We start from the raw sequence: 17964 nt of genomic DNA, 5'->3' as shown, positions 1-17964 counted from the left end.
TTGACCATAATACAACAACAGCATTATTTAAAGAATTTACCTACTTAAAACACAACTTTCTCATATAGTGTTCCACTTAATAAAAAGTATAGTGAACTATTCGAAAGCGCTCGAGTTTTGGGTCTCGTTTGAAAACCATTAACACTTTTGTATGTGTTTCTGAGTGCTACTTCTCAATCAGAATTAATTATGTTGCATAGATAGACAAAATCTTTGAGCTTTGGCTCATATCTCATATCACATGCTTCGTATACTGGTGGTCAAGGATTCAGTTTCATTTATATCCTGTTTTTAGTTTTTTCTTCAACAGTCAAGTGTTTCAATATTCAAGTAATTTCAGTACACACATCGTTCGCGAAGCAAGAGTTTATACTCTAGTTCCATATTATTAACATCAGTATATACATATACCAGACATGGGGTTTTTGTATTTGAATACAGCTTTGGGAGTAATCGTACTTGTATTCGAATTCAATGGCATGGTATTCGTATTCGTTAAATGTTTTAGTGAATACTTAATATTGTAAGAGTAAATGTCAACTTTTGCACTCATCAAATTTCTAGACTGTCATTATTGCATCCGCAGTACGTTAATTTCTCTTTCAGTACAAGCTTCGTTCCTTCGGGAAACTTTCAGTGGGAACAAATTTTGTACTGAAATATAAATTAACACTTTTCTGTACGGGAAACAACGTAATGTAGTACGTCATTTAATAGAAGTAAACCTGGGTTTTCTGTCGGTTATAAATAATATATTATTGAACGTCAAAGAGAACTATTGACAAATTCTGAAAGACAGGATGTGACAAGTGGGTCTGGCAAGAGAGGTTTGATTTCCTATTTGATGGCTATGTAACCAAACACAATTGAAAATTATACTTTGCCTGAGTAATGACAATGTTATAATAACTAATTTATAATAAATTTCGTACTTCTTGGAGGAAGTCACATTTCTCACACTAGGGGAAGTCAGGATTTTTTAAAAATATTGCCTTATAAAATTAAAACTTAAAAGTTATATACTATTAAAATATGGATTATCAACTATGATTTTAAGCTATACTAATTTGTACAAAATGAGCAAAAAGTAGTTTAATTCAATCTTGAATGTAACTTACTAAAAACATCGTGACACGCGCAGTAAAGGATGCCCGAGGTGTGAGGGATAAGGAGAAAGTTTTGTACACTTCAATAAGTTTCAGCAACGAAACTTAGTTGAATGAACAGCAACTGGCTGTTGTAGAAAAACAAATGTAGAGGACAGCGTTTCGAAAGTCTTTCGTCTTCAGGTCAGTGTGTCAAATAAGATCAAATTCGTGGCAGAAATTTAGGTTTAAAAATCTTTCAAGCTTAAAAAAAATATTTTGGGACCTGAAAGACAACCCATTGTGGTCAGAAACTTTTGCTAAAGGTCAGTGTGTGATCGATCGATCGATCCAATCATGGTAGGTATTTTGGTTTGCTAAACCAGGGGTGTTCAGAAATTAAAGTTATTTCTCTTCGCTCCTTTCTTGGTTATTTTTGAAAATCTTAGCGAAAAAGTTAATGATTTCCGTGAAATTTTGGCTGTGCATAGATGACTTATCGAATTTCAAGCACGAGGGAGAGCCGTGAAGAAGACAGGAAGAGCGATGTTTTCTTGATGAAGAATGTGAAAGTGGATAAGAACTTTAGGCCTGACCTGTACGATCAACGAATCACGAGCAGAGGCTCCAGACAGACTGTCAACATCCGCCCTAAAGGGCAAAACGCACCCTGTTACTGAAACGACACAAGACCAGAACCAAAGTTTATTGCTTTTTAATAACAGTTACACAAAACAAGTACAATCTTTAAATGCAATTAGTTGCACAGAACAGATAATACTCTTTAAGTAGTAGTAACAGATAAAAATATTTTTAATCACTGACATAATGCTGACAAATTATAACAGTTTGATAAGTTATACATAACAATTTTACATTCTGATGGAACATATACAATGATGTGGAAACACATTAGAGTCCATTAAAGGTGGGTGGGGGACTTATCGACTGTTTGAAGAGACTGTGAATGAAAAGGTTGGACGTCGTCTTGATCTGTAGGGTTTCTCAGCTTTAAAGTGGAAATAACAACCGTGGTTCAGGATTTGGTCCGCTGTTGGTTTGTGAGGTGTGCTGATTTTTTATAAAATGCGTGGTTGAGCCGGTTAAACGGGAGCGTATCTAATGTACTGCATAAAGCTTTGTCTTAGAGGATTGTTCAAGAGCGTGCTGAATTTATTCTGGAGTAATGGAGAGGTCAACGCCTCGGAGAAAATTAGTAAAGAAATGTGGTTTACTTTTGGGGGTTGAGCAAGTCACTTAGGGGAGGGAATTCCAGGGGCTGCACAGAAATGTAAGGTCAACGTAGCTTGAGGGCTGGAGAAAAACTCCTCCTCATCGTAGGATTCTTGTTTTCACGGGATCGATTGAAACTACAAGTTTGTAGTAATCGATAAATGCGCTAAATTGCCTCGGGGAGAAGTCGTGGGGTAGTCCGTCAAGGATGACCGGATATACCAGCGACGTTGCAGGGGATACAAAAGGCCCGGAGCAGGACATAACTTAGGAATAAGTGCTGAACTTGACTTACTTCAACAAGCCGCTAAAACAACAACAAAAACAGGCCAGTGTGTGTAAGGTGTAGTTGGTCATTATAGTGTACTGGTGAATTGTGGAGAGCGTGTTGTGATTGGTTGGTTTATCCCTGTTTCTGGTTGGTAGAGAGACTTCCTGTTGATTCAACCAATGGTAGCCACAGATTACTCACCTTTAATCCGGAATCTCTAATTAGTGAAGGTTTGATTGTGTTAATGTAAAGTGACTCTTTAATTTTTCTTGTCTTACAAAATCTGTCTGTGTCGATTACTCTAGTTTTATTTTGTGTCCAGTTGACATGGTGTGTTCTGTAATGGCCGAATTTTGTGTTTTCATTAGTCTTGTACCGTTTTATGTTCTTTTATTATTCTCGCGAGTCTTCTTCCCGTTTCTCCAATGCATGTTTCATTACAGGAACACGGAATTCCACAAATTACGTTTTTGTGTTTCTCGTTGATAGGTTTCTGTTTGTGTTTCACCAGAATGAATCTTAATGTCTTGTAGGGTTTCCACCGGAAGTCTATGTTGAATTTCTTGGCTAAGCGTTTGAGTTTTTCATTGACATTTTGCGAGTATGGAATGTAAATGGTAGTAGTGGTAGTGTTTATATTTCTGTTATGGTCTTCACCTGGGAGTTTTTGATGAAAGAGGAGGTGTAACCATTCTGTTTAAAACACTCTACGATTTTTGGCGTTCTGTTTCGATGGATGTCTCATCGCAAATGTCTTTTGCTCTCTTGTTTAGGCACTGGATTATACCATGTTTTATCGAGGTTTGATGATAGGACTGGAAGTGTAGGTATCTGTTCGTGTGGGTGAGTTTTCTGTATACAGTTGTAGTGATTGTTCTCTCTTGTCTGCTGATGAGTATGTCAAGAAATGGAAGGCTGTTTATTACAGCCAAACTTGGAACTGACCTGAAGACGAATGACGGAAAACTTTCGAAACGTCGTCCTCTACATTTGTGTTTCTACAACAGGCATTTGCCGCCCATTCAACTAAGTTTCATCAAGTTAGACGGTCGTCAGATAAAGAATGACTGGACGTGGATTGCAGCCACGTGATGAGAGTCCAAAATCATTTTAATATAACGTACTCAGTGTCTGTATCTATAAGTGCACATAGCAAATAATTTCATCTTATTCTAAAACTGATGACAAAATACGTTCTGCTGGTCTTCACAACTTTTTCATGATTAAAATCCCTGACTCTTCAGTAGCAGAAATTGTATGGCATTTTATAGGAACCTTATTTTACATTTAGTCTTTTTCTGAAAATATACATGATGTTGTGAGGAATCCAGAGGCGTACGCTGGTCTATAATTGAATAACATCCAAAAAGGGTATGATTGGTTTGTGCCAGTAGAGTTCGGTGATTATTTTGCCCTAATTCAGACAATGGTCATGGCATCATTGTAGTATATTATCTGCAGAATGCTCACCATTTCCGAATATTTTTGCGAAACTTGTAAGGAACTGTTGAGACAAAGAGCCGGAATCTTTGAGTGTGTGTTCTTGTCGAGATGGAAACGAGGTCAGATTCAAAATTATCCTCTAAATATAAAGTAGCAATATGTTCGAGGTGTTACAACTGTAGCAGGTGTGAATGCAACCATGACGATGCACCAATTTCTCTAAAAGTGAAACATAAGAAAGGTCAGAGGAGCTTCGGCAGAGGAGGTGCTGTCAAGAGCCCAAAGAGAAATACATGTGCGTACAAGAGCATTAAACTTACGGATGTATCCGGCGTCTTGCCCTCAAATGGAGAAGAGTGCGAAAACGATTCGACGCGGTGAGAATCTTGACGATATTAAGGAAGAGAATGATTCAAGATCAGGTAAGGAATGAAGAATACGAAGACTTTTTCTGAGTGAAGTGCAAGAATATCAAAAGGATATGAAGAGAGAAGTACAGAAATAGTACTAAAATATGGCGAAATAGCATTACCATATCGTACGGACGGTTTATTTGGTGAGATAGATTAATGATTAATTATTAATATCAAAGAAAACAGAACAGCAAAATAATCCTCGGATCATGCCCTACACAACCGTGTACCTCACTCATAGGCTTCCGGATTTAAGGATCAGATAGGATACCACAAACACCTACCAAAATAGTAACTTTTTCTGTCGTTGAGTCAGAGATTGCTTGCTAGGCTAATACGTACTTACATTCTAAAGAGTTATCAGATTAAAATTTAACGTCCTTAAAGAAACGTATTTTTCAAGTGAATAATTGCATAGCATGATATTTACTGTTAAACTGTCCTCATTATAGAGGAGAAAGTGCAAGATATATAATGCAGAAAAAAAAGAACAAAATCGCTGATTATTTTCAAACCGTTCAGACTTTAACCTGGAAACTCATATGAAATGAAACGTAAATATTCATACACTGTAATCTTAAATGAAATTATTGATTGGAATAATGATAAGATGTTTATCACTAATAGGTGTTCAATTATTATTTTATCTCTGACACTGATATCATGGAAAATATAATTTATAATTCAAACAATTCGGACGCATATAGGATTAATGCTGAACAATAAATAAGTAATTTATTATTATTACTAGTAGTAGTATCTATATAAATATAATAGTACTGTCTGTTGTCCGTTGTATGTCCATGTAACTACTTCGCAGGGTGTGGATGGTTTGTTCGTTTTGTTTGTTTTTGAATTTCGAACCCGCTGACCCTCAGATTGCAAGTCGAACGCCCTGACATGCCGGTTCATGGTGTGGATGGACCTTCACCCAAATTGGTATAGAGGTTCATTTTGTCCATATGGGGGTACATACAAATTGTCAATTTTGCGTTTTGTGGTTTGTATGGACGTTTAATACCACTACTTCTCCCCATGTGATGGATCTTCACCAAATTTGGTATGAAGGGTCATTAGTTCCATGCGGAGATACATTCAAAGTTGCAGTTTCACATTTTGTGTTTTGGAGTTTTTATGGGATTTTTGCATTTTTATAATGAAATTCAATAACATGCGTCTAGGGGACGGGTATTCCAGCTAGTTGTTAATATTCAAGCATAATATATAACCTGATAAATAAATCTAGTGTAGCCACATGTAATTATATTTTCTTTCAATTAGCTTATTTAATAATTGTTTATTTGTAATTAAGCACAAAGCTACACAATGGGCTATTTGTGCTCTGCCCACCACGGGTATCGAAACCCGGATTCCAGCGTTGTAAGTCCACAGATATACCGCTGTGTCACTGTTTAATAAGATAATATTTTTAAGTGTTTAATCAAACTTTTATTTGAAAAGTTGATTAAACTTGTTGAAATGTTGAATAAAACTGAAGAAAGGGTTAAATAAACTTTTTTTAAATGTTGACTGAATTTTTATTTTTGAGTATTGAATAAAACTTCTTGAATCGTTGAGTAAACGTTTTGAAATGATGAATAAAACTTCTTAAGATATGAACACAAAACCTTCTCCACTGTCTAACTAATCCTTATATATATTTTTTTTAAAACATAGAAACATTTCATTACAAATTTTCTTAATTACCTTGCCTCAGAGGGTTAAATTCAAGAAGAATGAAAAACACAGTGAAATCTTAGTTTTCTTAATTGGCTGATTTTAGACGAGATCTAAAAGTAAAAACCTTATTAAATCAAATAATTTTTCATTTGTTTGTCGCAGTGTAGGATAAAATGAAATTCAATTTATTGTGCATTTTTAGCTGTCCAAACAACCAAAGATTATCAAAATTATATTAGGCCTAGGGTATTTTCATAAAATCTAGTTACGAATCGATCTCTGGCCGAATATTGTTTATTGTTCATATCAAGAAATATACGAACTACTACGTCATCTTCTGACCTGTTGATACATGGCTGTATGAAATAGGTTGTATCCAATTGAACAAGACAGTATCAGCTTCTATAAATGTCCAAAATGTTAGACATGGACGACACATAACCGAGATAAGAGCCTGTCAACACTCAAACTTAAACTGGAACTTGCATTATCAAGCAAAATAATATCCGTACAAACAACATATGAAGTCTTGCAAGATTACTCGTGGGATTACATTCGTATCAGTTTTGCCCATCTTTTCTTACAATCAGGACAAGTAAGGAAAAGGGTGAGCAATGAGCTTCCTTATTTAGGATAAGGATATGTTTTCCCTTTTTATTCGTAGCACTGCTTCAGTAACTTCACAGAATAACAAAAATAACACATCGACTGTAGTATGAGTTATCATGTGGCATAGCTATATTTCGTACAGATTGCAGTTACTCCAAATTACATAGTTTTTTTTAAGCGCTAAAATGTAATATACAAAGTAGAAAATGCACCCATGCAAGTTAATTTTATTATTTCTCCACCAGGACTTGCACCGACAGGATTGGTAGAATATTTTTAAAATAGTAGTGTTTTATCTTATATATTGCACGTGCATGAAAAATAATTTATGCAGATTATTGATGTTTTTGTCAGGCAACAGTGTTTTGTGTAGATCAAATATATGAAGACACACGCGAAAAAAGGTTAGTATATTTCTATTCACAGTTGTTTTACGGTGATTAAGATAGAAGTCTTGATAAAGTAGTTGTTAGTATGAGCATTTGAAATGAACGTTTTATTACACTCAACTTAACTTTATTTAAAAAATTATACTCGAATCAGTCTTGTTGGAAAGTATAATTTTATATTGTAAACAAGGACAGTTTACAAAGCATAAATATAATGCCAGAAAAGAAGAATGTTTTGGTTTAATCCTCTACTGGCATTGAATTAATAAAACTAACGAAGGCCAAACTGTTGTAAAACACGTATAAAGTCAAATAAATTTATAAATCATCATAAGTGGCAGCATTGTTTTAAGATACAAACACACACTAAACTAGTTTAGAAGGAAATTTGAAAACAATTTAGTTCAGTATTTATTATGTTTGTTAATAGCATGTACAAACATGATTATATAATGTTTGTACATGCTATGAACAAACATGTTAACAACGACAAGGATATATCGTGGAGAATTTGTACAACGCACTAATGGTGTTTACATCTCAAGTAAACTTATTGTGTATTTCTTACATCAAGTTATAAATTTCTAGACGGTGAAACTCTCTGGGGTCAAAGTTTAACAGCAGTTGAGAACTAGTGATGGGAAACCAAACGTGTGAACCATTACAACATATATATTCTTCACTAGAGCAATAGCAATATTATCTATTCCCTTCATTACTCAACGTGTTATCCTAGAAACCTTTAGGCCAAACATAGACTGGATTCTGCATATCTTATTTCAAATCTTTTCTAAACATACATAAAGTCTGGTTAACTTATCTAGGTGTAACTGATTCTGAGATTCAAAAATATCTCGTTTCAAAGTTTACTTTTTCACTCAATAAAACTTGTTTTATGAAGCATTGAAGTTTTGTTTCATAATTGACTTTCGTTACGTTTGATATTGTATTACTTTCTATAAACATTTCTTGGTATACTATATATCGTTAAAATGACAGTTAAATATCTGTCAGGATGATGTGCTGAGGCGCTCTACCTCTTTTGTTGGTATACTGCAGTGGTAAAGATGTAAACACCTCCTGCATTCGCTTTGATCTTCAAGTTATAAATTACTTGCAAAATTAAATATGTGTCATACTGAAATATTATTGCGAGATTAAAAGTATTTGAGTATCGAAGAAGAGTTGTAACACTAGTGAACTGAAATTAGCTGGATAAAGGAAAAAAAGCTTGAAGCATTAATGAAAGACTTAAATTATTCGTACAATACAGTGGACCTTGAATAACTAGCGGAAAACCTATTAGAAACTAACATTCAAACAATACGTATAGTTTTTTTAAGTATTAACTGTTTGAAAGGACAAAGCTCTAGTGAAAGAATTTAAAGGTTAGAATTAGACATGGAACAGTGATAACAATAAGATCATAATTGATTAGATAATTGAAAAGGCATTCAGGCACTCTTAGAAGCCTGAAATGCAATATAAAAAGTTTAAATCATAAATGTATGATGACATAAATCGACAAGGCAAGATGCCTTAAATTGTTGGTGGAAGGTAAAAAATAATTGAATAATGAACGGGGCATTTAACCACCAGTAGAAAAAAAAAGGTAAAGTTTATTGGCCCAATATCAGGAGTCTTGGGCTACTACTTCAAGTATTAAAATGTTAATAGGTGGATTATATTTGAATCGCTATTATAAAATACATTTTTTCCTAAAACGCTGAAAAGTGGTGGAAGATTTAAAGTGTTCAAATATGGGAAATGTGTCTTGGAGTACCAACGGAAGAATAAAGGTATTCAGAAAGCTGAAAGGTAACTCAAGACCAGTTAAAACGAAAATTCTCAAATTATCTAAGCAGTGGGGGGGGGGGGTGTTAAGTAAAAATAGGAACCTCAAAGAATTCAGTAATAGAATAGCCCTTCTAGCATTGATGTGGCATTCAAAGTGTTCGGACAGTAGAAAGAACTTTGAAACATTGATGTCAGACTTAAAATATTCACGCTGTTGAACAGAAGAATTGTTTAGATAGTGCAAGAGTTTTAGTGACTTATTCAGATGGTAGAAAATCTCTTGAAATTTTAAAAGAATTCTGAACGTATAAATGCACTATGGAAAGTTCATGACATTTTGCTTCTATTAATTAAGTCAAAGCTTTTTACATTAGACCATTCATGCTTTTTTAAGTCACATAATTAAAGAGTATATTACTTACACTTGTTAGGTCGCTCGTAGTATGTGATCAAAAGAGTTAGTTCTTATTTTTACCACTAGGGTTTGACACTGTTCACGGTTTATGTGTGTCCTAAATACAACACGAGGAAGAGTTGTTTCCTCAGAGTACTTTGTGCAGACGCAGACGTCGTTACATCGTGTGTTAGGGGAGCTTCGTCTGGCGTACTAGATTCAAAGGTGTCTATCAATGTTCATAAACCTTTGTTGTGAGTTCACGTGATTTTGATCTGCCAGGTCATTGTGGCCTGCCTCCAAGTAACTAACTTGAGTGGCATGCGCCAAGATTGTTTCATCCAGTTTTTGAGTTGATAGTGCTTACGTCTTTTGGATTCTGTCACGATGTGGTGGATAATCACGTCTGTACTTCTTGCAGGGGTTACTGTAAAGAAAGCGTACTCTTTAAATACAGGTGAGTGCTCACACTAAACGTGCAACCTCTTTCACTAATACTCGTTCCCAGTTAGAAATGAGTAAAATTAATTTTAAAATAGATTAATTATTCAGGGAATTAATTATATGTTACACTTTTAGCTTTATATTTGTATACTTTATTCGTTAGTTATTGTTTTTTGCTTTTTTGGAGGGAGGGGCAAATATTGTGATTCGGATTACTTCTCAATATTTAGTTACCTATTAATAACATAATATTTTATATGTATTCTTAGTGACAAAATATTTCACATAACTGTCATGATGTATGGTAAGGTTTTGTTTTCGGACAAGTAAGATGAGTTAGCCTATTATATGGGCCGGTACAGGGCTTTGTGTTTTTTAATCAGCCTTGCACGTGGGTAATACTCTAGTTCTCGTGTGATAATTAATAATGCAGCTTAAAATTAGTTCTAGTTTTTCCTAAATTGCTACTTCAGAAATAAGTAGACCAGATTTATAAAACTGTAATAATTATTAAATGTAATGACCGCTGTAATAGCCATTACATGTGATTTCAAACATAAAACAAAATATCGCATATGTGTGACTATTACACTCTATTTAAACATTACCTTTTGAATCTTATTTCATAAGAAAAATTAATCTCACCTCAAAATACCTAACAATTAAAATAAATAACAGTAAAGCCTGTACATAGCAGAATGGAACTCGGAAACTAAATAAACCAATAACCACTTGTATCCAAACGTGAATCTAGATAAAAATGGACTTACGACATATATAAAATGAAAACTATTAGATGTGATGATATCATACATATGATTCAGAAGTAATATGGGCTGTAGCTTGAGTTGGTAGCAAGCGCTAATCGGTTAATACTTTCCCAAGGCTGACAAGCACGCTTTTGGTGTGGGACTTTTTCCATGCTGAACTAAGCTGTTGCTGCCTGTTTCACTTTTGTTTGTTCATTACTTTCATTCACAGCTATGAAATGAGACTAAACTTATTACTTCAATATTTTTAACGATTTCGATATTAAGATCACAAAATCTAAAGAAAGTGTAAGCTCTCGTCCATTGTTATGAAAGAAGTTGACAGGAATTAGTGCCCATAGGATTTGTTAATAAGAGAGAAGGTAATGTTTCTAAGTTATCTCCTAAGCTTGATCATCAGAGTTATAAGGAGTGAATTACTTAGTTCATATCACGTATAAATATATAATTATAGGATTTGTTAATAAGAGAGAAGGTAATGTTTCTAAGTTATCTCCTAATCTTGATCATCAGAGTTATAAGGAGTGAATTACTTAGTTCATATCACGTATAAATATATAATTATGTAAAATAGTTTCAAACACTACAATTTTTCTGAATATCACTTCAAACATAATTCAAGTTTTTATTTAGCATTGTGGAATTGAACAGAGCAATATACTTCGTGTTGCCACTGTTATGAGAATTTAGAGATAAATGTGATAAAATGGAAATTGAAAAAAAAATATTATTTTTAAGTAACTAAATAATATTTAAATTTCATTGTGACTTAACTTTAGTCACTTAACTTTAGTTCTGACTCTTTATTAGTTTTATTGATAAAATACTTTTGTAACAATAGTAATAATAAAAAGGTGGACGTAGTAATAAAAACACCAGAAAAAAGATTCCTGCTTACATTCGAATCATTTACCGATAGTATTTTAATTGAATTGACTGACACGCTCATTATTTCCATCGATTTTGTGTCTTAAAATAGTGGTGATTTTTTTATTATTATATTTCAACTCCCTTTATCATATTTACTTTTATATATTTCTTAGATATTTAGCTAAAAATTATTTTATAACATATATTATTTTCAAAAAGAAAAACTTATTAGACAAACACCTGAAAAATGGGTAGACTGCATGGAATATGTATGAATAACTGGTTTCTTTTCTCCCTTACAGATATTTTTTATTTCACTGTAAATTTAAATGTCACACAAGTACATTAGATTCTTACAGAAAATTGCAAATGGAGAACGTAATTATGACTATGCCGTTAATATTTTAAACATTCAATAATATTGGATTATGTTTATGGGCTCCTGTTTTATCACAATACGATTTTCTCAACGCCAATACTTCAGTTTGAATGAATGAACTCAGAGACGTTCCACAAAGACTGAATGGAGGCGTCTGTACTGGTGTAGCTTGAACACATGTTCACACTAGGTTTGGTTTTGTTTGTTTGTTTGTAATTAATCACAAAGCTACAAAATGGGCTATCTGTGATCTGCCCATCACGGGTATCGAAACCCGGATTCTAGCGTTGTAAGTCCGCAGACATACCGCTGTGCCACTTGGGAGCCCAGGTTTGGTTAACTTCCAGATTTATAAACTATATTTAAAAATCTCTCCCCTCATATGTATATATTAATTCAAAAAATGAACAATATTCCCTGTTTCTGAAATTAATTTTGTGACAGAATAAGAGTTCGAATCCTCCTCACACCTATTAAAACACCAAAATATTACACAAGTAAAGTGAAACTAAAAGAATAAAACGAAATAGACATAACTTAAAAAAAAACGTCTGTTGTAGTTTCGTGCCAGTGCTCAACGGGTACAATTTTATTAAGGTCCCCAGGAAGTCACGTAGCAGGTAACTATACAAACTTTGTTGAAAGAAACTTACAACCCAAAAAATATGTGAATGAAACAGACTTCGTGAACATTTTTTTTTTCAAAACTTTAACTGATATTGAGCTTAAGTTGGTATTTTCCTAACCCGAAAGTCATTGGTCTACAAATTTAATGTTCATTTTTGTTTAAAGAATGCACAGCATCTACAAGTATTATATATACACTTTATTGTCTTAAAGTAAAAAAATGTTTATCTTTGTTCTTCAAACCAATTTACTTTTGCACATCATTAAAGACGAATGCACTCGTGCAACAGAATTTTCTATCGTCTCAGTTGGTGGGACCCGGCATGGCGGGTCGCGGGTTCTAATCCCCATCCCACCAAACATGCTCACCCTGTCAGCCGTGGGGACGTTATAATGTGACGGTCAATCCCACTATTCGTTGGTAAAAGAGTAGCCCAAGAGTTGGCGGTGGGTGGTGATGACTAGCTGCCTTCCCTCTAGTTTTACACTGCTAAATTAGGGACGGCTAGCGCAGATAGCCCTCGTGTAGCTTTGCGCGAAATTCAAAACAAACAAACAGACAGAATAACAATAAGTATATGTGTACATTTTTAAACAACTATCACATCCATCAAAGTGATAGTTTTAGTGAAGAATATCTTTTGCTCTTTAAGAATTTTCACGCAAGGCTATCCTTAATTTTTACCTCGTAAACTAGATGCAATGCAGATAGACGATAGCAGCCACCGCCAACTCTTGGGCTACTTTTGTCTGACCGAGTAGTGTGACTTGTTCGTCACTCTTATACCGCAACCCTAGCCCCAAAGGGCGCAGAGCGTTTTGGTGGCAATACGACGCGATTCATAATTCCTCTGGATTACATTCTGAGTATGCTAGCCACTAGGACAAGGCCGGCTCATTAAAAATATAAAATATCCTTGAAAACAAATACAAATATAATATTTAAAAGCAAACAACCTTCAAATCGAGAAACTTGTGTAAGGCTGCAGAAAAGTATATCCAAAGGTATCTTGAGAAGTAAGTGATAAACTGTATATATTTTTTCTTAAAGTAACAATCATTTTAAATCTGAGCAAAAGTCTTCATAGTAAAGTGTTGACTAGATTATTTGAAACACATCAAACTGATATTGTGTTACGCAATGGAACATACGCTTTTAAGTACCATATGAATGATGCAGAGAGAACGCACTTTTTAAAGAGAAAGTGTTGTGACGTCATCATACACTACTATGAAAGAGTAACTAAATAACTGCTAAAAAAAAGCAGAAACTAAACAATAACACTAAGAATTTAAGTTAAAGGTAAAATAAAATTAGCATAAGTCGGTATTATTAATACTAATAGTATTAATAATAGTATGAGGGAAGGGCGCTTCGACTTGAAATCTGAAGATCGCGGGTTCGAATCCCCGTTTCACCATATATGCTAATCCTTCTCAGCCACTGTTTGTTAGTAAAAGAGTAGCCCAAGAATTGGAGGTGGGTGGTGATGACTAATTATCTTCCATCTAGTCTTTCACTACCAATTTAGGGTCGGCTACCGCAGATAGCCCTCTTGTAGCTTTGCGCGAAAATGAAACAAGTATGAAATAAAATTACGAATTAGTATGGTCAATAATATTTAAGATCCCTGTCAGTCAGAAACCCGCCCAAAATTAGTTTTTTCGTCGGAAAAAATCAAAAAAAATCAGCTGTTTCGAAATCAGTTTTCATTTTTTTCGCGGCACAAGTTACGAGAAGGCCAGGACCATATGAAGAACATAAATACAAAAAGAAAGGCAGTTGGAAAACCTGTGAAATGTGTTTTCATTGTGATCGGGGGATATATGTACAACAAAACATTGCCCTTGTTGTCCCCCAAAATAAACGTGTAGTAGTTCAAAAGATCTAAAAGCCAGTAAAAAAGAAAAGGATGGCCAGACGATCAAAGATAATCAATAGAGTCTCATTGATATATTAGATTGCAGCTCAGATGATGAATCGTTCTCTAATGATGGAATAGGCTCTTCCGGTAGTGCACTGACAAACTGAAGAAACTTTGTGCAATCTTGAACATTGAGCAGATTTCACTCAGTGATTTTCCAAAGAATGGTATCAAAGATAAAAACTAGTTGAGCCTGGGAGAACACAATTGAGAGCTTTACAATTGTGTCGTTTTGTGCGTAATGGAGTTCTAGAGTTAGAATGTCCATCTGATACATAAATGTTGCAGGGATATCCTGTAGATCCAAAACGAATGGTAATGTATGCTGAAAAGAATGTTTCGTTACAAGAGTTGGACACTGAGATTGAAGACGTACTAAAAGAAAACTAAAATCATGTAATTGTGTATTGAAATTGATTAATAACATCATTAGAACTAAAATAACTAATATTTGCTAAAATAAAAGCATTCCGAATCGTTCCTTTGATTTTCTGGGAAGTCGGGAGGTAGCCGATCGTTTTCGCCTATTTCTCCTCGACCAGAAAGGATTTTTAAATTCTGTAAATTGCTCTCGCCTCTTTAGACCATTCCGCACCTATTGCGCACTTTCTTCGTTAATTTTTAAAGTGCGCATGGCAGCCCCAAGGGTGGGTTTGTCGCTGACCGGGATCTTAAGATATTAGACATTTAGTGTTGCCCTATAGTGATTTCATTTTATTGAAACATCACTACAGTGTGTAGCTTATAATCAGCAATAAAAACATATTCTTGCAACTGTTTATTATATCTCCAATATTTTCTATATTAGGTAATTTTGTGTGTATATAACATTCTGAGTATGCTAGCCACTAGGACACGCTCGGCTCATTAAGAATGTAAAATATCCTTGAAAACATGTTATAAATACGCCTACCATATTTAAAAAGCAAACAATCCTCTAAAACATTAAGGTAACATACAATTGTTTTTCGGCTTCTCTAAGATTGCTTGGGCGATATTTTACCTGCTCAAAGTGTTGAAGGGTCGTGTATATATATAATATCAAACTCTATACTGATTTTCAGTGATATGTTACTTCTGATCTTTCTGTGTATTTAAAGAGGTTCTATCCTTCCGCTACTCAAGATACAGCTGGGAGCTTGTGGAGTTCGCCTTCTATGACCTGAATCCATCAACACTTGCAGAAATAGTATAAATAAATCTTGCAGTCTCGGCGAAGTAGCAGTTTTGTGTATTAATGTAGGTCGTGTCCTTGGTCATGCTCCTTTCATCAAACGTACAACGTACCCATATCCCAGCCTTGTGAGCGCTATTTATTCAGTAACATTATAGTTCTAATCATCTCCTCTAAAGAACGACTAACCTGTGTAACAAGCAGTTTCGTAGCATTCAAGAACAACGTAATTAATTGAGATATTTCTAGAAGAAAGTCTTATTTTCACTCTGGAATAAAGAATACGAATTTGCAACGTGTGTAGCTGTTATATCCTTCTTCGGAAAGTATAAGGTGACGGTGTCGTTTCTGACACTGCAGTTAAAAACAAACAAAAAATCCTAGCAGTTTTCTTTTGGGTTGATATCCGTCGTCTCCAAATTTAGTGCATTTATTGTACTGAGAACGGTGTTCAATAGACATTTGATTTTCGGTGTCTCTGAGGTTGCTAGGTGATATATTACTTGCCCAAAGTGTTCAAGACTCGTGCATGATATATCGTAATCTCACTGTTTGGTATTCGTGGAAGATGTTACATTTAATCCCACTATTTAGTATTCGTGGAAGGTATCTCTCGTAATCACAACGTTCAGTATTTCCGGAATAAATGTGTTGCAATCGCAACGTTCAGTCTTCGTGGAAGATATTTGACTTTTTTATTGTCGAAAAATATCTTAGTCATAGTATTCAGTGTTCCTGGAAGGTGTTTCTCAACGACAGTATTTAGTGTTCTTGAGGTAGATGTAGTTTTAATCAAGATGGGATGTCTTGTATTATATATGTCGTTATCACAGTTGGTTTTTGGGGGCATTTTAGTGATATGTATCAGTCGCAGAGTACATTGAGGATAATATAACTTCAGCATCCTGACTTTACTTGTGGTGTTCGAAATCATTTATATTTCGAGTAGATTAAGTGCTTAAAATTATCACAGTAAAAAAGAAAGTTGATAAATATGTATGTTTACATCACATTTATATTTTTTTTTGTATAAATTAATCACATTATATGGGGATGGAAATTTAATAAAACGATTTAAGCACTACTATCAAAATTTCATTAGAATGAAACCGAGTCTATAGAAAACATTTTCCCTTACGATATTCAACTAATCAAGTTCAACTCAGCTATTCATTAAACTACTGCCTTTCTTGCGTTTTACCATATATCTCTACATGAAATGAAAGATGAATCATCTGAATCTTTTTGTACATTGAAATAAAACTAAAGAGACAGATAAGTAGAAATAGCTCGTCACTCGTCCCTTGTCACATGAGCGTCAAAAACAATATAAATATAAAGTTGTATGTAGTTCTTTGAACACTAGAAAAGAAAGAAGTTTGGAAATGGGATCTTGTCAGTCATAATACTACCACTCAGTTGAACAGTTAGTAGTTTCTTTTCTTGGGTGACTCACTTCCTGCTATAGTATAAAAGAAACTAAAATATATTCAATTTGGTATATATATGTATAGCACATTCAATTTATATTCGTGTTGGTGTGTTTAACGGACTACAGTCCACCATGCCATCCCAAATTTTGTAACATAAAACTCGGATGTGAAAGAGTGTAATTTTTTGTTTTTTGGCTAATTAAAACTGAGTATAAAGGAGATGAATTAATCTTCCTATAAATGGTAGAGACACGAGGAACTGTTAGTTTGAGGTATAATTTTACAGCTTCGTAAATCGGTTCTGTTATTATCAGAATATAGGGTGGTTTAATGTTTGGCATGATATGTAAAGTTATTAACATATGTTTGTGACACAAGGAAACACTTTTTTTTATATTTTATTTTGAATTGTCACTTTTCATTCATTTGTGGATATATATTAGGTCATCAAGAAATTAATGTCGCGTTTTCGAAAACTTTTATTACTCCCCCCCCCCCAAAAAAAAACATACATCACGTATAATACTTAAACGAAACGCCTAATCGTCACATTAGTGTAGCCTATATGATGTGTAAAATTTAGTATACTCTAATCCCTTATAGTGATGGCACACGACGAAATACACATTTGGCATATAATGCTGTTTGAATACAAGAAGGGAAACAACGTCTCTGTAGCCACAAAGAATACCAAAAAGTTTATGGAAATGTTATGAACGTTCGTAAGTGTCGACGATGATTCAGTAAATTTCATTCTGGTGACCTTAGCCTTAGAAACTGTGATGGCAGGGGCAGACATGTTGGAATTGATATTCATGCCCTGAAGACGCTTGTTGAGTCTAACCCAAGGCAACACACTCGTTAAATGGCCCTGAAATTGCATGTCTCTCATGAAACAATGCGTAAACATTTAAGGAGTATGGGAAAACTCCGTAAAAAAGGTGTTTGGGTGCCTCACGAACTATCCGATGATCATCGTTTCCAACTTGTGAACGTTGCTTCGTCTATTCTGGCGCGTAATGCGCGTG

The 17964-nt window shown here is 34.4% G+C and overlaps 1 protein-coding gene across 2 annotated transcripts in view; it reads left to right on the top strand.

Moving 5' to 3' along the window:
- The first annotated feature begins 9420 nt into the window (after positions 1-9420).
- Positions 9421-17964, top strand: part of LOC106460539 (A disintegrin and metalloproteinase with thrombospondin motifs 20-like) — a 138647-nt gene continuing 130103 nt past the window's right edge. The window contains exon 1 of one of the 2 annotated variants that reach the window (XM_022387284.1): positions 9421-9771. The gene's annotated coding sequence lies outside the window, so the exon portion shown is untranslated. The remainder of the gene's footprint in view (positions 9772-17964) is intronic. The other variant, XM_022387283.1, reaches the window with a different exon arrangement.

The sequence above is a fragment of the Limulus polyphemus genome, unplaced genomic scaffold, assembly GCF_000517525.1.
Source record: "Limulus polyphemus unplaced genomic scaffold, Limulus_polyphemus-2.1.2 Scaffold791, whole genome shotgun sequence".
Classification (NCBI taxonomy): Eukaryota; Metazoa; Arthropoda; class Merostomata; order Xiphosura; family Limulidae; genus Limulus; species Limulus polyphemus.
This window is presented reverse-complemented; position numbering and strand designations above follow the sequence as displayed.